Source organism: Pongo pygmaeus, chromosome 2, assembly GCF_028885625.2.
Source record: "Pongo pygmaeus isolate AG05252 chromosome 2, NHGRI_mPonPyg2-v2.0_pri, whole genome shotgun sequence".
In the NCBI taxonomy this organism is placed as follows: Eukaryota; Metazoa; Chordata; class Mammalia; order Primates; family Hominidae; genus Pongo; species Pongo pygmaeus.
Window position 1 is genome coordinate 45773159 of NC_085930.1, and position 21223 is coordinate 45794381.

A 21223-nucleotide genomic window follows, 5' to 3' on the forward strand; every position below is an offset into this window, starting at 1 on the left:
AATAAGTCCCCTACTTTCTTACATCAACAATAAATTCTTTCTATTGGGTCTTTCCTATGAGTACTTAAACATTAACAGGTCTCTTCCATCTTGGAAAAAACAAACTGTTTCCACTCAAGGTTTCTCCACTTGTCCTAGCTCCCTTTCCTTCCTTTCCTCCTTCCTTTCCTCCTTCCTTTCTCCTATCAGGAAAGTAGAGAGAGATGATGAATTCCACAGCCAAACTCCTTGAAAGCCTAACTCCTACTTCACCAAATACTCACCCTTCTACCAATTGCAATTTAGTTCCTAAATACTAATATTACAAGATCAGTCAGCATACCAGCAAAAAGCAGAATTCATCCCACATGGTTCAAGGGAAGAAGCTGCTTACAGAGATATAGGCAGGATGAAGGCATCAAAAATGAAATCATGAGGCACTCCAAGAGCAGTGACAGTAGGAGGCCATTATCATTCCTAGGGCCAAAGAGACAAGAGGAGGAAATAGAACAGTAAGAGTGAGAACCAGGGAGAAGAGGACACCTGGTAGGAATTGATGTCAAGGAGTGGTGGACTTCCTGCCTAAGAGAAGACACTAAAGCTGGATGGAACTGGGGAAAAATATTCTGCTCTCTCTGTTTCAGTCATCTCATCTGTCATTGCTTTCCATTGGCCAAACCCAGCTGAAAGCTAGAGGGCAAGGGAGCCTAAGTGATAAAGTCTACAGAGCTCAGCCTTCAGGGACACAGGGAAGAGGGGAGAATGGTGGATACACAGAATAACCAGAACATTCACCCACAACCTCCTTTTTATAAAAGTCAGTGTCTTGCTTGATATTGTTGACCACTGCCTCCTTGAAATAATCTCTTGCTGTGGCACGTGTGGCAGCATATTCGGCCACTTTTCCCTCTACAGGATGCTCCTGCTCAGTTTCTTTTGCTGGTTCCTCCTCTTCTGTCCTTTCCTTTATATTGTTTTTTTTTTTACAAACCCCCAAAGCTCTATCTGTAAGTTGAAAATTCAGAAAGGTATACCTCTAGTTCAGATTTCTTTCCTGAACTTTAGACTTCAGGGTACGTAACTAGAGCACATCTCTGTATATCTGATGATCTTGAAGCACCTCATATTCAATGTGTCTTCAGTTGAACTCACCTCCCACTCTCCTCCCTGAAAACTCACACCTCTTTGTGTATCTCACTGAATAACATTACTACCCACTCAGTTATCAAATCAATCACCCAAGCAATTCTTTTCACTGCTGATAGAATGATTTTCCAAAAATGAAAAATATGATGATTTTACTCCTTTGCTTTCACTGGCTTATTAATTCCATGATAAATCTGAACTACTTAACGTGGCTTACAAAGGTTGTGTCAGATACTTCTAGGTGTTCAGCAAGATCCATGTTCTCCTCTTATTCCTGAGTGCACAGCTGAGCTACTTTTTCTAGCCTTTCTTGAATTACCGTTGGCCAAATGACTGAGTTCTAGCCAATGGATGCCATTTGCAGACCAGTGCGTTTTAAAAAACATCTGTCCCTCTTTCACACTCTCTATTTCCCCTTCAGCTGTGAGGATGAAGCCCTACGGGATGGCAAAATCACAAGAAGGAATTATGGCCTGGAGGAAAGCCATTGCATACCAGGAACACCTGCTGGGACCATTAGGTGAACTAGGAATATATTTATATCAAAAACTGAGTATAAAGAGGTTAAGTAGCCCAAGGTCACATGGCAAGTATTCAACAGAGCCCAGATTTCAACCCAGATGGCCTTACACCAAAGGCTAGGTCGATATTTGTGGTGTACTGCTTTTCTTATTATACATTAAGGGTTGTATTCTATTGCTTAATTGGCTGTCTACAGCCAGTAAAAGCTTTTTAAGAAAAAGGACCATGTATGCTTGCTAACTGTTGACTTTTAGTACCTAGCAGTATATCTGGCATATAATAGGTACACAATAAATATTCATCAAGCCAGATGTGGTGGCTCACACCTGTAATCCCAGCACTTTGGGAGGCAGAGGTGGGCAGATCACCTGAGGTCAGGAGTTCAAGACCAGCCTGGACAACATGGTGAAACTCCCATCTCTACTAAAAACACAAAAATTAGCTGGGTATGGTGTCACGTGCCTGTAATCCCAGCTACTCAGAGGCTGAGGCAAGAGAATTGCTTGAACCCGGGAGGCAGAAGTTGCAGTAAGCTGAGATCACAACACTGCACTCCAGCCTGGGCAAGAGTGAGACTCCATCTCAAAAAAAAAAAGAAATTCATCAAATGCTGTGGTCTGAATATTATATCCTCCAAAATCCTTATGTTGAAATCCTAACCTCCAAGGTGATGATATTAGGAGGTGGGCCTTTGGGGAGGTAAGAGCTCTCATGAATGGAATTGGTGCCGTTGTAAGATAGACCTAAGGTAGCTCATTAGCCCCTTTCACCTTGTGAGGACACAGTGAGAAGGCACCAACTATGAAGCAGGAAATGAACCCTCCCCAGATACCAAATCTGTGGGCAGCTTGATCTTGGACTTCCCAGCCTCCAGAACTGTAAGAAATAAATATTTGTTGCTTATGAGCCACCCAGTTTATGGTATTTTTGTTGTAGCAGCCCGAATGGAGTATGATATCAAATGAGTAGCATTGGTGACTTAAGGAGAATATAGTGACAGGGAGAGCCAATAAAACAGTTATTCCTCCTCTCTTGTTTTACTGTTTTTGGCTTGGTGAGAGAAGAGTATTTTGAGGAAGAGAGCAGAAATCTCATGTGTAAAGGGCAGAGGTCAATCAAGAATTGACAGTATCTGAAATGTCATGAACTCTCACATTTCAAAAGACATCTGAAAGACAGAAAGTCATTTACATGGCATTTAGGAGCTGTGTGTAGCTTATTTTGCCAAGAAAAGTTATACCTAAGGAAGAAATTTCCAAATTTCTGCCATGTACATCCAAATCTTGTTCACACTTTAATTTCTAGTTCAGAAAAGTCCCTTGTTTCACCTGCTCCCAAAACTGGAACTGGAAGTAATCTCTTTCATCTCTGAATTCTTTTTTTTCTTTTTTTTTTTGAGACGAGTCTCACTCTGTGGCCCAGGCTGGAGTGCAGTGGTGCGATCTTGGCTTACTGCAACCTCAGCCTCCTAGGTTCAAGAGATTCTCCTGCCTCAGCTTACTGAGTAGCTGGGATTACAGGTACGTGTCACCATGCCCAGCTAATTTTTGTATTTTTAGCAGAGACGGGGTTTTATCCTGTTGGCCAGGCTGGTCTCGAACTCCTGACCTCAAGTAATCCACCCACCTTGGCCTCCCAAAGTGCTAGGATTACAGGCATGAGCCACCACACCCAGCCCTCATCTCTGAATTCTGATCTCGTTTTACCTCTACCTCTTTTGTGAGCTGCCCATGGTCTGCCTTGTTCTCAGGACATTTACTCTCAGCTCCGTAAGCACCTTCATGCAGGTGATGAATTCATCTTCCATAGCACTGGCATGTGGGTCCTCAGGGAATACCTGTCGAATAAAAACCAAACGAATTAACTCATGAATAAAAAATCCTTCCTATAGGAACCAATCACTAACCTGGCATTAAGAATTTCTTAATTCAGACAGAGCGCGGTGGCTCACGCCTGTAATCCCAGCACTTTGGGAGGCCGAGGCAGGCAGATCACCTGAGGTCGGGAGTTCGAGACCAGCCTGACCAACGTGGAGAAACCCCATCTCTACTGAAAATACAAAAAAAATTTAGCCGGGCGTGATGGCGCATGCCTGTAATTCCAGCTACTCTGGAGGCTGAGGCAGGAGAATCACTTGGACCTGGCAGGCAGAGGTTGTGGTGAGCCGAGATCATGCCATTGCATTCCAGCCTGGGCAAAAAGAGCGAAATTCTATCTCAAAAAATAAAATTTTTTTAAAAAAGAAGAATTTCTTAATTCAAAAAGCACAACAGCTCTAGAGGGCACTGGAATACATTTGAAAGGTCAGTCATACACTGATGCATAATGTGTTAATATCTCATACTCTAGTCTCCAAAATTTTTCCTTGATTCTAAAAAGAGTAGTAGTAGATTTTAATTAAAATTGCATGCTTCTACCTGGATATACTTTTTGAGAATTTTCTCATGTTTAGGGCTTAAAAAATAAGCATATTCTCTTGAAATGTAACTTGTATGCAAAAGTCTTAAGAAAACAGCCTCTCATTTGAATCAAGGGACTCAGAAGGTATAAGACTAATACGTTTTATTTAAACTTCTGAAATGAATTTTGGTGTGGAATTTGATCTGAATACATAGGTCTAAACCCTAGTTTACAATCTCGAGTGTATTAAGAATTAGAATTTTCCTGGGTCACATGCTGACTTTCACTTTCTGGAAATGTTTTAAAATGAGCGTACAAGAATTTTATAATTATCTCAAAATACACAATATGATTGTTCACGAAAAGGAAGAGCAAGTGTGGAGAAATGAGAAACCAGTTCTCAGCAAACAGAAATAAAAAGGGGATGGAATTAAAGCTTCTGTTGCTGAGAAATCATATTCTCATAGAGCAACCGTTCCAACTCCATTCATTTAGATGAACTCCGTTCATTTAGATAATAGCTTGAAGTGTAATTATTCCCCGTGGACCTTTGCGCTGACACTTTACAGCATTTGCCTCAGAGATCAGTCGTTATGGCTTGTTCAATACCCGTTCTCTCCACCAGAGGGCAGAAAGAGGCAGCACCAAGATTACTCTCTAAATGAGTCATTCTGGCTTCAGTGAGAAGCCACGTGGAGGAACCTACTATGTTGCAGCCCTCCTCTGCAAACCAAGATCCACAACCTCAGACAGAATGGAGACAAATCGCCTTATCCCGGGCAGAAGATTTTCAGATAATCGGAGAAACGTCTCACAGGCAAATGCACATGATTTCAAGGCTTGCCCCTGAAGAAGGAGTCAGTGATGGTTTTGGACAGGAATGGCATCACTTAAATGTACTTTCAAGGAGCAGAGTCACCTGACGCTGAGAACAGCTAGACTAAAAAAAAAAAAAAAGAAAAAGAAAGAAAAAAAGTTGATAGGTACTCGAATGTGTTTTATCTGCGTTAAATACTAAATGCCCAAGAATGGGACTTGGTGAAAATGAAATCATTATTTCTACTCTTTGACAGACTTGAGACAAAATTTCCAAGTCAAATTTATAAGGCCTCGGATTTGGTTGCTTGTTTTGCTTTCTTCTGTCTTGCCAGTTACCTCCTGAGAGTTGGGCAAAGATCAGTAAGATCCATCTGCTGTGGCTGCCAGCAAGTCTGTGCCTGATTTGACGAGATTCTGAAAAGGTACCAGTGCCTCCTCCCTCCAAGGCCTCTCGTGGAACATAACACCTTAGAACTATGCCAAGAGACAGAGCCAAGCCACATTTCAGTGTCTGCTGCTGCACCAAACTCTGAGCAGAGGCCATCTTTTCTGCTCAAGAAGTTGTTACTGAATTCTTTCAAGTGCTTACTTTGGGGACAAAAATGGTCAAGAAAGATAGTCTCTGTACAACCAACATTTCCAGGAAACCCATTATTTGTGCATTATCTGTATACTCACAAACACACATAAGCACATGCACACATGCCAAGAAACAAAAAGTTTTCAGTTAAGAGAGTCATGTTCCTAAAAGCTTTATCTTTTACACCAGTATTTATTGCTGTCTATCTTCATAAGGTCTACTGTGGGAGATGCTGGCATAGAAAAAACTTTGCCTCAGGAATATGCGAGAAAACATAATCAGGTCAGAAAGCAGAGGTATTCAAATAAGAAGGTACTAAAGTGTGTTGCAGCTGGTACATGAACTCACATCTAACTCAGGTCAACTCTGGGATAAAAATGAGCATCGAACAGTCTCCTCCCACGAGTATGTAGGCACCATGAGAACAGCAATATTTAGTTTCTTGTTCCATCCTAAGTGCCCGGAACATTTCTGATGCTCAATTAATGTTTGCCAAATAACGAAAATACTTAGGGAATGTACCATATCAGAGACAAACATACCGTCTCTTAGTAAGTCCCTCCAGCATTAACACAGATCGTGATTTCTTTAGGTCGACACTAGCTGAAGTAGTTGGCTTGGATTTAGGGGCCATGTTGTATGCATTGTTAACAACAATCATATCTAAAGGAGCAAGAAGCTCACCCAGGAGAAGTGTGTGGGCACAGATACTGGCAGAATGAATGGAAGACTCCCATCTCACGCTTTCTCGGGAATAGGGTTGCTGGATTTAGCAAATAAAAATACAAGGTATTCAGTTACATTTGAATTTCAGATAAATGAGTTTAGCATGGGACAAACTTATACTCAAAAATATTCATTATGTATCTGAAATTCAAAATGAACTTGGCCTCCTGTATTTTACCTGGCAATCCTACCATGGGGCATACACCTTCTGAGTGGAAAGGTGGGAGGATGGTCTGACTTTTTCAATTGTGACCTCTCTTTCTCTCTGGGCACGTAGGTTGTATCCTTTTAACTTTAATGTATGAATGCCATTGTAGTATGATAATCACAGTGGATTCCATTTAATCCTATTAAGTGTGCCATCAAAAATCCCAGTATTTTGAAAATGTTCCCTGAGCTTAAGGATTTGAGAACCACTAGTATACAAACTTTAGTAAGCAGCCTTCTTTAATCTGAATGAAGGGTGTGCCCTATAATCTTCTTCCTCCCCTTCACATTGGGAAATTATTTCTGGGCGGATACCTTTGTTTAGAAGGTTGAAAATAGGCTTAGATGGCTTTGTATTTCCTAAGTAACTTCCTGCCAATTATCAACCTCTTCATTATAAAGTGGGTCTAATACCCCACACAGGGGGTGACGCAGGGGTTCCTAATGGAAGAGTATGGGAAAAAAGGACTCAATTAAGTGATGATGATATGAACTCAACTTTTCCAACACAAATAAGGCTTAGAAAAAGTGATCCCCAGACTTCTGTTCAAAACATCTTGTATTAATCCTGGACCACAGCCAGTCTTTCCTGAGAACCCACACCTGGTTGTGACTCTAAACAAGTGATTTGTTCCTAGTTACAGTCTTAAAGACACCAGGTCCGCCTGAGCAGCCCTGTGCTTTATGGGCCAACTTAGCCAGAAGGTTCAATGAATAACCCTGATACCTTGAGCGGAGGCAGGAGGAGTGGCCGGAGGCAGAGGAATCCAGCTACTAACCAGGGAAAGGATTCAAATAGATGCTTTTCCATTAGAAAGTCTCTGTTCAAATGACCTCAAAGCTTAAAATTATAGAATTTTGTAAAGAAAATTCTCTTTTGTCACTTATAAGCATTATCACTTTTTATTGAATTATACTATAAACGAATATTGTTGAATTGAATGAGACTAATTAGATCAATGAAAATAAAATGTTTACCTTTTCTGGAAATCTTCAGTATATTATATGGCATTTAAGGCATTTTACAAATTAACACCAATCTATCTTTCCAATCTAATTTCCTTCTGCTTCTTTCTAGGACTACTACATTCTAGCCAAAGGTTTCTGAACCTTGTCACTATTGACGTTTTGAAGGGGAGAATTCTTTGTTGTAGGAACTACCCTGTGCATTGTAGGATATTTAGTGGCATCTCTGGCCTCTATCCACTGGATACCAGTAGAACATACCCTCCCCGTGCAAGAGTATGACAATTTAAAAATGTCCGTAGGCATTGTCAAATGTACCCTGGGGGGCAAAACCGCCCCCATGAAGAACCACTGGGGGGCAAAATCACCAGCACTGAGGACCACTGCTCTGGCCCACAAGACAACTTTCCCTGCTATGAACACATTTTCTCAAGCTCTACCCACACTCCCCTACCACACCACACACACCTTTCATTCCTGTTCCCTTGACCTAAAACACCCTGCTTTCCCCCTTTCCATTGACAAACTTATATTTATTCTCTGAGGCCTAAATCAAATGCTATCCTATATAGCTTTCCTTATAATCTATGCCAATTTCATTTCCTTTCCCTCCTCTAGGCTGCTGTAGGCACTGCACACATCTTTACTTGTACTAATAGTGTTGACCATATGATGTTGCAATTATTTATTCACCCTTCCCTCCTTCTCCAGAGAGGCTATTTCTCAAGAGCAAGGTCTGCGTAACTATATACCCAGCATGGTTTTCTGTCCATGCATGTCTCTGTGAGAGAGAGAGAGAGAGAGAGAGTGTGTGTGTGTGTGTGTGTGTGTGATCTAACAAATAAATATATATAGCACTCTGCTTTGTTGAAGTATAGGACAAAGTCCTAAGCTATACCATTTACTATATTTCCTAAAGAAACATGTGGATTTTAGTTCTCATCACGTAGATTAATTGGTTAGACTAGATCTCACTAGACCTTATGTTCCCACAAATCTGGATTACTATTTTTCCAAGTATGCGTGGTATTTTCCCATCTCTACCTCATAGTGGAAATTGTTTTCTTCACCTGGAAAGTTCTTCTCTCCTTTCTCCCTGTCAAAATCCTCCTCAAACACCACCTCTACTTTTCACAGTACTGGACACACACACACCATGCACACACACCACTCACACACACAAAAAAACACACACGCAACACACATGCTGTGGTTTCTTCCTTCTGAGAGACCCCTTGCTTTTTTATCTTCTTTTCTAACTCTCCTAACTTTCTGTCTTATCCCCAATGGTCTCCTCTTAAAGTTGGATTGTACTCCTTGAAGGCAAAGACTATATCTTCCTCTTTCTACTTCTGCAGCTCCTCATACAGTGACTTGCACATACTTATACTAAGTATTGAGTAAGAATTTGTTACATTGAAGAGAAAAATCAGAGATTGTCTTGAAAACACTGAGTTAATATCCGGACAAAAATGTGGGTAAATTCAGAAAGAGAATGGATTTTGACAGCAGCAGAGTCAAACTTTAGAAAGATGAACTCATCTGGGCTGGGAAATAATGAAGATGCACCATCAGACACCCATGGTGGTTCAAGGGCAAGGTGAAACCATAATAACAAAGATGGCAAAGACCATTTTGGAGTAACAGAAATGGGATTGGGTGCCTAATTGGAAATGGGGCAAGGGGAAGAGAGGAGTGAGGAATGAATAATATCATTCCAATCCTGAGTGGGTGCTGGGGTGATGACAGCATCACTCATCAAAATATAAAGGCTTGGGGGAGAAGGAAAGAAAGTCAGCATTTGAGAAGCCAGTGAGCTACCTCAAGGAAAATATCACAGAAATAATTGGAAATGTGAGAGTGAGGCTCAGAGAAGCTGAAGGACCTGGAGACAGGTTTTGGGAGCCAGTCATTTAGCTGAGGCCAAGGATCATTAGGGGATGACTGAGGGGTAGGGTCTATGAAAAGAGAAGGGAAGAGGGGCTGGTGGGGAAGGGAGTAGCTGAGGAACAGTGCTACAAAAGCCAGGAGGGAGCGAGGTTTCAATAACGTGAACATTTCAAGAATTGAAAGGATGCAGAAGTTGGTGAGCATGAGGGCTGGAGATGTGCCAGTAGACTTGTGGATTGGAGACCTGCTGACTTTTGGGAGATGAGACTCAGGGGGGAGCAGGGGCTAAAAGCTGTTAGATCAGGCTTGAAGGAGCGGTGAGAATGTAACAGCCGAGAGTGAAGAAACCAATTTCCTCAACAAGTGTATTAGTAAAAGGAAGGTGATAGGTACCAGGATATCTTGAGGGAATTGCAGGGTTTAAAAAAGTTTTGTTTGTTTTCAGGTTGTGTAAGACTGAACCTTGCTTGTTGAAGGAGGGCAAGGAACCAGAAAGTAGATTTTGAAGCACTAAGAGAGAAAACTGAATAAGCAAAGTCTCGCAGGTGTGCTGGGATTGGCCTCCCTGAGAAAGGGCTGCCTTTGGAAGGAATAAGGGTATCTGCCCCTGAGAGAGAAGGAAAGAACAGGTTAGGAGTGAGGAATCACATAACTGAGGCAATGAAGAGAGTGAAAGGACCCACCTCTAGACATTTCCACTCTACTGGAGCAAGAGCATAGATGGTGAGCCAAGGCCATGGGGTTTGTGAAGCTGGAGTTCCACACACATGATAAATGTCTCAGGGAATTGACAAGATTATTTAAAGGATTGAAAAGCAGCAGTGAGGTCCCAGGATTCCTTTCAGATGGAGGTATCTTTTTCTAGAAAATTCCTTTGTGTCCTTCAACACCCAGCTCAAATGTTCCCTTCTCCGGCTCACCCAGGTGGAAACAAAACTCATGGGAGTCATCCTGTCTCCCTGCAACTCCACAACCGTTCTAAAAAAATTTACCTTGTTGTATTTGACATTTCATGTTCTCTCATTTGTCTCTCTCACTAGTTCTTGAATTTCTAATTGGATAAAGATCATAATTTATCTCTAAATTCCCAGTGTCTGGGAACATGGCTAACACATATTAGGCGCTAAAAGGGTAAAGCACAAGTGAATGAATGGAGAGATGAACACAAGAATGAATAATATTTTCCCTACTGGTGGAAGCTGACTTTTGCTTATAGCATCATTCATTAATGAGAGGAGGAAGAGTCCTCCCAAGGAAGTCTGGTCCTCTTTTCTGGCTGCACAAGATGAGAGAAAAACTGCACATGTGGCTACATGTGAAGTCAAAGCAAATGAGAACAATCATAGCCATGAAATGAATGTGAAATGCAAATGGGTTTCTCAAAACCCATATGCAGTTCTGAATAGCAGAAAAAAAAGAGTGGGAGGATGGGGAACTGAGAGAAGAAAGGGACCAAGCCCAAGAGATAATTTTCAGTTGGGAACAGAATGACTTCCTAAATCGTAGAGTGTGTGGTCCAGAAAGCAGAGAGCCACAGATGCAGTTACTGTAAAAAGCCCCTCATGACTTTTTTCTGGAAAAAAGAAAGTCTGTTTTGAATCTGGCTATCTCTCTAGCATAACTTTGCCTTAAAAAGCCATGGCTCCGTGAAATGCTGTTTCAGGTGGAAATCAGTTTAATGTGAATATGTGATACTTTGCAATACTGATGAGTCTATTTAGTGAACCCCTACTGTGTATTCTGCGTTCTGTCTTTATTTTTCACAACCTTCCTGCAAGATGGATGTGATTATCCCTGTCTTACACATGAAGAAACTGAGACAAGGCACAGATAGGGAAGGAACCTAGGATTGGACTGGTACACAAGGCCTAGATTAAAGACCAAGTCTTTCTAACTGGAAAACCCATATCTGTCCACTCTATTACACGATGCTCCATCAAGTGTAATTAGAAACAGGCAGCATAGAATGCTATGGGGTTCTATGCTGCCTATATACCCTATAATTCATATAATCTATAATGCTATAGATTCTATGGGGTTGCATAGAATCAAGCACACTACCTGTGAAGGCGTATGGACCCCATGTGTAGGAGGGCCTGGTGCTTGGTTTAATGTTCTGCTGCTTCCATCTTGAAATTCTCATTTTGCACCAGGCATTTTCATCTTGCACTGGGCCCCACAAATGATGGAGACAGTCCTGCATAGAATGAGAATGTTGGAGCTGGAAGGACTTTGAGAGGTCATCCGTTCCACCGCCACCCATCTTGCAGATGAAGAAACTGAGACTAGGACTGTAGAACTGGCCACCTTCAGTCACAAGCTCATTCATGTCAGAGCAACAATAAAACCCAGGCCCCACAGCGTGTTTCCCCTTTGCTGCAGGAGCTTATCTCCAGCCAAAATATCAATTGTGGCTGAGCTGGGTCAAGTCATTTCACTCCTGGGCAAATGGCCCTGGACTTTTCATGAAACCAAAGGCACATAAACCTGAATGTGATTCCAGCAAAACCACAATGTCTACTCTGTGGTAAAGGAAATCTTTAGCTGGGTGTCTCACCAAACACCTCTCTCTCCTGCCCAAACCTCACCAACATGCATTTCCTATGCTGGGTGTGCCGGTTCAGCCAGGATTGGGGGGTGGTCATTGCCAGGGCAGGGAGAGAGAGGTCAGGCTTAAGGCCAAGGCCCAGCTCCCACCAAACCTGGCCCAGAGAGGGACGAGCATTTGGCCCAAGGCATAGGTATTCCACATCTACTAAGTCGATACCACATTAATCCCCTTCAGAAGGGCCTCTTAGAGCTACCTTCAGGTCATTAAGACAACCAAGCTTTTGTAAGAGTTTGTACTCACCTCTTCCATGCCTACATATTTAGACACTCCAAAAGAGGATGTAATGCTCTGATTTTCAGCCTACAAAACATGGATTTGCAGCCGGGCATGGTGGTTCACACCTGTAATTCCAGCACTTTAGGAGGCTGAGGCAGGTGGATCACTTGAGGTCAGGAGTTCACGACCAGCTTGGCCAATATGGTGAAACCCCATCTCTACTGAAATACAAAAATTCACTGGGCATAGTGGTGCGTGCCTATAATCCCAGCTACTTGGGAGGCTGAGGCAGGAGAATCGCTTGAACCTGGGAGGCAGAGGTTGCAGTGAGCCGAGATCACACTGCTGCATTCCAGCCTGGCGGACAGATCTAGACTCCATCTGAAATGAAAAAAATAAAAAAGGAAGACATGGATTTGCCTCAGACACACAGGAGTTGGTGGCTCTGCTTAGTGGAAAGCCGAGGTTGAGATGCATTGGGTTGTTTTGAAACCACATGTGTCTGCCCCAGCCCAAAGGAGAGAAGTGTGGCACATACAGATGACCAAGGAAACTTGATTGTGTCTTAAAAGAGCCTCTCTTGGCCAGACGTGGTGGCTCACGCCTGTAATCCCAGCACTTTGGGAGGCTGAGGCAGGTGGATCATGAGGTCAGAAGTTCAAGACCAGCCTGGCCAATAAGTGAAATTCCGTCTCTACTAAAAATACAAAAATTAGCAAGGCGTGGTGGCACATGCCTGTAGTCCCAGCTAATCAGGAGGCTGAGGCAGAAGAATCACTTGAACCCGGGAGGCAGAGGTTTCAGTGAGCCAAGATCATGCCACTACACTCCAGCCTGGGCAACAGAGCAAGACTCCATCTAAAAAAAAAAAAAAAAAAAAAAAAAGCCTCTCTTGGTTTCCTGGAATTGTGGTAAGGTTTTGCCTGTAGGAACAGTATGAACAATTTTCGTTTTCAGGTTAGTGAGATAGAACGGACACACATAAGCCCCACCTAACATGGAAGCAAGACGAGAGCAGGAAATTTGACTTCTTTTGTTCACTGATGCATCTCGGGTACCTGAACAAGGCCTAGTATATAGCAGGTGCTCAATAATTACTTCATATGCGAATGAATGCTACTGTGATCTTGAAGGATCCTTAAGCCATCCATATAAAAATGAATAGTATAGGGTCATATATTTTTTCATTTATCAATAATATGACAACCAAGGAGGGGTATTCAGAAACTCTGAGGAGGTAGAATGGGTCCACGATGTCTTCTGTGTGCTTAATCCAAATGACAACAAGCAAGGGTTGGGGGGGGAATATTAGAGGTTACTATTTCATTTATTGGATAATTCCCCTATGGTTCTATGGATTTTGACTCATTCTAGAAACTCTACCAGACAATGGGGGTGGGTATTGCCCAACCTTCATCTCCCTTCCCTTCCCTTCTTGGGATATTCTCTTTCTCTATTCTACACAGTCTTGATGGGACTGGAAATCAAGATGCTAATACAGCCAGGAGGTTGGCCTAGGAGTCAAGAACAACCAATTATACCCTTTTATCAGGTCTTTCCATTTTAAGTAGACCAAAGCAAGGATGCAAAAGAAAAATGAACGGAGGATGTTTTTTCCAGCAGCAATGACCAGACAGTGTGGCTCCTGCCACCTGGATGTCCTGAGCTTCTCTGGCTCCTGCCCTGATTTCTGTGGCTTCTTGTCCTTTATGTGAGATCTCCGGTATACCGCCAATACATTCCTCTGTTATTTAAGTTAGCCAGGGTTTGCTTCCATTGCTTGGAGCAATAGAACCCGAGCTGACTCACCTGATTCCATAACTGACTGCTAGTTAGCATCAGAAGCTTTGCAAACAAATAGCCCCAAAGGGTATCCCAGTTAGGAACAGCCTGGAGTGCCCAGGACTTCTCCAATCTCCACCCCTGATTCTAGCCTCAGATGAGTCAACTACCATACCCATCTAGTTTTAGGGGGACACACGCAAATCAGTTGGGGACATCAATGCCCCAAGTTTCTGTTTGTCTTAACCTCACCTCCCACCATGGAATCACCATCTTCAGAACAGTCCAAGGTCTGCATGACCTGTGGGCTCTGCTCTGGTCTGGACCTTGAAGGCAGCGATCATGTCTCAGAAATCTTCATTCCTTGTGCTTGGTCCTAAGTAGGCAGTTAGGGTTCAAGCTGAGAAATATGCAGATGGCTTAGAGCTGTGGCCCTCAACCCTAGTCATACCTTTAAGTCACCTCAAAATTTTTTTAAAATGCAGATACTCAGATCAAAAATTCATTTGAGTTGTTCTGGAGTAGGACTCAGGAATTTTTCTGATTTTTGTTTTGTTTGATTTTGAGACAGAGTCTCGCTGTGTCACCCAGGCTGGAGTGCAGTGGTGTGACTTCAGCTCACTGCAACCTCTGCCTCCCAGGTTTCAAGTGATTCTCCTACCTCAGCCTCCCAAGTAGCTGGGACTACAGGCATGCACCACCTCACTTGGCTAATTTTTTCTATTTATTTTATTTATTTTTTTTTCGTAGAGACAGGGTTTCGCCATGTTGGCCAGGCTGGTCTCTGACTCCTGACCTCAGGTGATCCACCCACCTTGGCCTTCCAAAGTGCTAGGATTACAGGTGTGAGCCACCGTGCCCAGCCTCTAATTTTATTTTTTGAAATAGTTTTAAACCAACAGAAAATTGCAAGAGTACTCTCTTTACCCAGATTCCCTAATTACTAGTTATTAACCTTTTAGAGAGAAAGAAAAAGATATGTATGTGTGTATACATATACACATATGTGTGAATAATTACACAGAAGTATATATATATATTTTGTTTGTTCATATATATGTGTGTGTACATTTATAGAGAAAGAGAGAAGTGAACTGAATTTATTATAGTCTTTTTTTCTGACATCATGACCCATAACTCCTGCAGATTCCATTGTATGCTTTCCCCAAACAAGAACACTCTTCTGTATTACCATATAATACCTTTCCAATCTGAAAATCTGCATCAACCAACACTACCTTCCAATCTGCTAATCCCATTCAAGTTTCTCCAATAGTCCCAATACCATGTTTTTCCTTTTTCCAAGAATACCTATTGTCTCATTGTTCTCCTTCAGTCTGGAACAGTTCCTCCTTCTTTCTCTGGCTCTGGATCTGCATCCCTGACAGTCTTAAAGAGGACAGACCTTTCATTCATGAGGATGACCCTCAACTTGGCCCAGTCGATGTTTCCTCAGACTCAAGCCTTGCATTCTTGGCAGAAAGACTGAAGAAATGATGCTGTGCTCTTCTCAGTGCTTCACGTCAGGAGGCTCTACTCTCTCAACTGGCCCCACTATTGGTAATGTTAACCTTGGTCACTTAGCCAAATTTGTGTCTGCCATTGTGAAGTCATCATTTTTCCTTTGTATTTGATTAGTACTTTCTTGGGACATATTTCAATGTCACACCAGTATCCTATTCCTCATCAAACCTTCACCCAGCAGCTGAGTATCCATGAATGACTCTTACCTTTGTCAACCACTGTAGGTTGACTGCCAGATGGAGATTGTCTATTGCCAACATTTAAAATGGTCTATGTTCTATTGTAAGAAAGAGCTTTACTTTCCCCTTCATTTGTTTGTTTGTATAGTCGCTCATTTATATCCATGTGGGCTCATACATTCTTATTTTATTCATTGAATTTCAATCCAGTATTTTCATTATTTATTTTGATGCTTTGGTTGTCTCAGATTTGGCCAGTGGGAGCTCCTTCATGCAAACTTCTCTCTCCTTTTGACATGTCCCTGTCATTTTTGGGGCACTTCTTTATTTTCTGTCACAAGATAATTCAGGCTCATTTTGTTCTTTCCTTGCCCTAGCCCTATAATCAGCCATTCCTCCAGGAGCTTGGCTTCTTTTTGTGGAGGGGATATTTAAAAGCCAAGATCTGGGAACTTGGTGTGTATATTGCTACATGTTTCTATAATTATTTCTGTATCTATATATATTTGAAAATTCATGAGTTTCTACCAATACTTCCAATTTCAATCCAACACCTTAGGATCTCCCTAGCTTTTCCTATTTCCATGATTATAACTCTTGTGCCAGATGATAAGAAATGTGGATCTGACTGTACTCAATTTATTCATGTATTTTCTCAGGGAGCTAACTTATTTGCTGAATATAACCAATCCCCAGCCTTCCAACTGCCTCTCTCACTTGCCACCTCTGCATCTTCCCCCACTGTCTTCCTCAGCAATCAGACTGCCTCTTGCCAAGTCATCACCACAGCACCGCCTCCTCCCTCACTGTCCCGATCCCTTAGATGAAGATGAGAAGAGCAAAGAAAGGATTAGTATTTTTAAAGGGGTTTCCAAGTGATTCTAAGTATGCAGGCAGACTTATGTACGTCATTTGGACCATATAAGTAATAGGCATACAGTACTTACATCTAAGCCTGAGTCCCAAATTATCAAACACACCATATGACATTTTCCTGGAAGCATTCCTTTTTTGGTAAGGATTCAGTGTTTCACAATTATCAGTGGAGCTGGCAGGTCCCTGGAAGTGGTAGGGAGTCATAAGACTTCAGAAACAAGATGGTGTCTTAGTCAGTTCAGGCTGCTGCAACACATTACCAAAGACTGGGTGACTTAAACAACACACATTTATTTCTCATAGTACTAGAAGCTGGGAAATCCAAGATCGAGGTACCAGCAGGTCCACTGTCTGGGGAGGGCCTGCTTCCTGGCTTGCAGATGAACAGCTTCTCCTGACATCCTCACATGGCAGAGAACAGAAAGAGACAGCAAGCTCTTGGGTCTCTTTCTATAAGGGCACTAATCTTATTGATAAAGGCTCCACCCTCATGACCTAATTACCTCCCAAAGGCCCAACCTTCTCATACCATCACATTGGGGATTAAGATTTCAACATATGAATGTGGGGAAGGACACAAACATTCAGTACATAACAGTTGGTAGAATAGCAGAAGTAGGGAATACCATGGGAAAGTACATAATTTTGCTTCAGGCTGGCCCTGCCTGTGCCCTCTCAAAATTATCTCATGCACCCTGTCTGGAATGTGCATATGAGTCACTGCTCCCTAATCTAACTTGCAGTCAACCTTTTTTGACTCCTGAACTCTATGAAGAACATGCCTGCTTTGAATTTTTTGAAAGCTTCACTCCATTTCCAGAGGTCTTCTTGTATTTTTCCACTTTGAAGAAAGAATTGCACTCCTGGTAAGGAGTATAACCAGTGGACACACAGTTTTGTCTTGAGCTCATCTCTACCAGTACCTCAGCCTTGACCTCTGATGTCTGCTTTTGGCTGCCTGAACCTTAGACCCCAACTCAACAACCTCACTGCCTTCTTTATCTAGTCTTTGCAATATGGACTGGTAGGAATCACAAATCCAGCTCTAACCTCCACAGGCCAGAACTGCCAAAGTCGAGCAGTATTAACCTGCCTGAGCCAAAGGTACTGCATTCTCTTCAGCTCCACACGAATGAAGAAATTTGTCAAATATTTATTCTGGAAGATAAATTAAAATCGAAAGGAGAGTGAATGATTGAATTCTGTTATTGCCTTTCTTGGCTCCTTATGTTACTGGAGAAAGCCATAAAACCTTATTTGTGCTGTTCATTTTCATATTTTCATGCTTACATTATAGCAGAAAGAAAAGTCAAGGCTGGCTCCAGATGAAACATCTCTGTCTGGAAAAGGAACACTTTGTCCCAAAGCCACAATTAGCACAGCCCTGCAAAGCAAACTTACACAACAAATTCAGGGCAAAAGTCAAATAAGAGAAGAGCTAAAAGGAGACAGAGCCCAACAGATGGAGGCTCTTTAATTTATTAAAGTGAAAAAGGTCCACAAAAGATATAGTCAATATCTGGTTTGTCAGTAATAGCAGGTTGGTCTCCAAAATCTTCCTCTGACATGATCATCAGTTCCCAGAGATCATCATGCATGGCATTTCAAGAAGGAACCCCTGAGCAAATCACGGACTGACATGGACCACACAAAAAAAAAAAAAAACTCATGTGAAGTGGACGGAGTTCACACTGCTTAAAGTTTAGCACTGGGAGCACCTACTTTTTTGTAAGATAGAAACAGGGAAGCACGGAGGTTACTATGTTTTCATGGGTATGAGTTTCTGCATTAAAAATAAAAGTATCAGAATAAGAAAGGAACAGAAATTTAAAAAACCAGACCAACTTGTAACCTGAAAATAATACCACAATAAATAGAATAAATTAGAGCCTGGAGCTAAGACTAGGCTGGGAAATTATCATAATTACATTCCATAAGAAAAATTATGACTGTCAGGAAGATCGTTCTAATCAAGGCATAAAGAAATTCAGTCAGGCCAGGCACAGTGGCTCAAACCTGTAATCCCAGCACTTTGGGAGGCTGAGGTGGGTAGATTCCCTGAGGTCAGAAGTTCAAGACCAGCCTGGTCAACATGCTGAAAACCCATCTCTACTAAATATACAAAAATTAGCCGGGCATGGTGGCAGGTGCCTATAATCCCAGCTACTCAGGAGGCTGAGGCAGAAGAATTGCTTGAACCCGGGAGGCGGAGGTTGCAGTGAGCCGAGATTGCGCCTTTGTGCTCCAGCCTGGGCAACAAGAGCGAAGAGCAAAACTTCGTCTCAAAAAAAAAAAAAAGAAAGAAATTCAGTCTGGGCTTCACTTGTGTTCTTACTATGTGCAGGGCATTGTGTTGACACCACAGACTCATGGAAGAACTAGAAGGTCTGGTTCCTTCTAGTTATATGCCAGGTCTGTGGTGTGCTGTAATTGGCTAAGACTGACTTGTGGGAACATATTGTTAAATATTCAGGAAATTCTTGAGCAGGTTGCTAAACCATTGTTAGCTTGAAATTAGCCACAAAAGAATATTTAAACCATGAACATGGACAAATGCTGCACATCAGGACTTTGTTTTCAGGGAGCCAGCTTAGCAACACACCACTGCCGTAAACATACATACACCACAGCCGTGCCTAAGGCTGCAGATGATAGACTTAGAAAGACTTGTGTATCAGCTTGAATGTTATTGATGTATATAAATATTACTGATGCATGTACATTTATTTTGCATTCCGAAACATTACTGAAGTTGTTTATCAGTTCCAGGAGCCTTTTCACAGAGTCTTTGGGGAGTTTTCTAGGTATGAAATTGTATCATCCTCAAAGAGAGATAGTTTGACTTCCTTACCTGTTGGGATACCTTTTATTTCTTTCTCTTGTCTGATGGCTGTGGCTAGCACTTCCAGTACTATGTTGAACAGGAGTAGTAAGAGTGGGCATCCTTGCCTTTTTTCTGTTCTCAAGAGGAATGCTTCCAGCTTTTGTCCATTCAGTATGATGTTGGCTGTGGGTTTATCATAGATAGCTCTTACTATTTTGAAGTATGTTCCCTCAATGCCTAGTTTATTGAAGGTTTTCTATCGTGAAGAAATGTTTGATTTTAATGAAAGCTTTTCCCACATCTATTGAGATGATCATGTGGCTTTTGTTTTTAATTCTGTTTATGTGGTGAATCACATTTATGAATTTGCATATGTTGAACCAACCTTGCATCCCAGGAATGAAGCCTACTTGATCATGGTGAATTAGCTTTTTGATGTGGTGTTGGATTCAATTTGCTAGTATTTTGTTGAGGATTTTTACGTCTATTTGTCAGGAATATTGACCTGTAGTTTTTTGTTGCTGTTGTTGTGTCTTTGCCAGGTTTTTCTATCCAGGTGATGCTGGCTTTATAGAATTAGTTAGGGAGGAGTCCCTCCTGTTTGATTTTTTGGAATAATGTCAGTAAATTGATACCAGATCTTCTTTGTACACCTGGTAGAATTTGGCTGTGAATCCATGTGGTACGAAGCTTTCTTTGGTTGGTAGGTTTTTTATTAGTTGCTCAGTTTCAGTGCTCAATATTGGTCTAATCAGGATTTCAATTTCTTCCTGATTTAATCTTAGGAGATTATGTGTTTCCAGGAATTTATCCATTTCCTCTAGATTTTCTAGTTTGTGTGTGTATAGGTGTTCATAATAGTTTAGAGGATCTTATGTATTTCTGTGGGATTGATTATAATGTCACTCTTGTCATTTCTGATTATGTTTATTTGGATCTTCCCTCTCTTTTTCTCCGTCTCTCATGTGTGTGCTCACGCAATGTAGCTAACAGTCTATCAATCTTGTTTATCCTTTCAATGAACCATATGATCATCTCAACAGATGCAGAAAAAGCTTCAACATAATCCAACATCCCTTCATGATAAAAAGCCTCAACAAACCAGGCATTGAATGAACATACCTCAAAATAGTAAGAACCATCTATGACAAACCCACTGCCAGCATCTTACTGAATAGGCAAAGCTAGAAGCATTCCCCTTGAGAGCCAGAACAAGACCTATTCAACATAGTACTGGAAGTGATAGCCAGAGCAATCAGGCAAGAGAAAGATATAAAAGACATCCAAATAGGAAAAGAAGAAGTCAAATTTTCTCTCTTCAGGGGTGATATGATTCTATACCTAGAAAACTCTAAAGAGTCCACCAAAAGGTTTCAGCAACTAATAAACAACATCAGTAAAGTTTCAGGATACAAAATCAAAGTACAAAACTCAGTAGTATTTCTACACACCAATAACGTTCATGTTGAGAGCCAAATCCAGAATGCAATCGTATTTACAATCACCACACACAAAAAATACCTGGGAATACAACAAGCCAAGAAGGTGAAAGATCTCTATAAGGGGAACTACAAGACACTTTTGAAAGAAATAATAGATGACACAAATAAATGGAAAAACATTCAATTCCCATGGATTGGAAGAATCAATATTGTTAAAATGGTCATACTGCCTGTGTTAGGCCATTCTTGCATGGCTATAAAGAAACACCCAAGACTGGGTAATTTATAAGGAAAGAGGTTTAACTGGCTCGTAGTTCTGCAGGCTGTACAGGAAGCATAGAGGCATGGCATTGCTTGCTTCAGGAGACCTCAGGAAGCTTCCAATCATGGCAGAAGGCAAAGGGGAGCAGGCACATCACATGGTGAGAATGGGAGCAACAGCAAGAGAGAGAGTGGGGGCAGGGAGGTGCCACACACTTTTAAATGACCAGATGTCACAAGAACTCACTCACTATCATGAAGACAGCACCAAGC

At 41.8% G+C, this 21223-nt stretch overlaps 1 long non-coding RNA gene across 1 annotated transcript in view; it reads left to right on the plus strand.

Annotated features, from left to right (window-relative positions):
* LOC134739156 (uncharacterized) overlaps positions 1-21223 on the plus strand; it is a 77249-nt gene that overhangs the window by 14007 nt on the left and 42019 nt on the right. The window contains exon 2 of the long non-coding RNA XR_010125678.1: positions 15181-15404. This is a non-coding gene — a long non-coding RNA (uncharacterized LOC134739156). The remainder of the gene's footprint in view (positions 1-15180; positions 15405-21223) is intronic.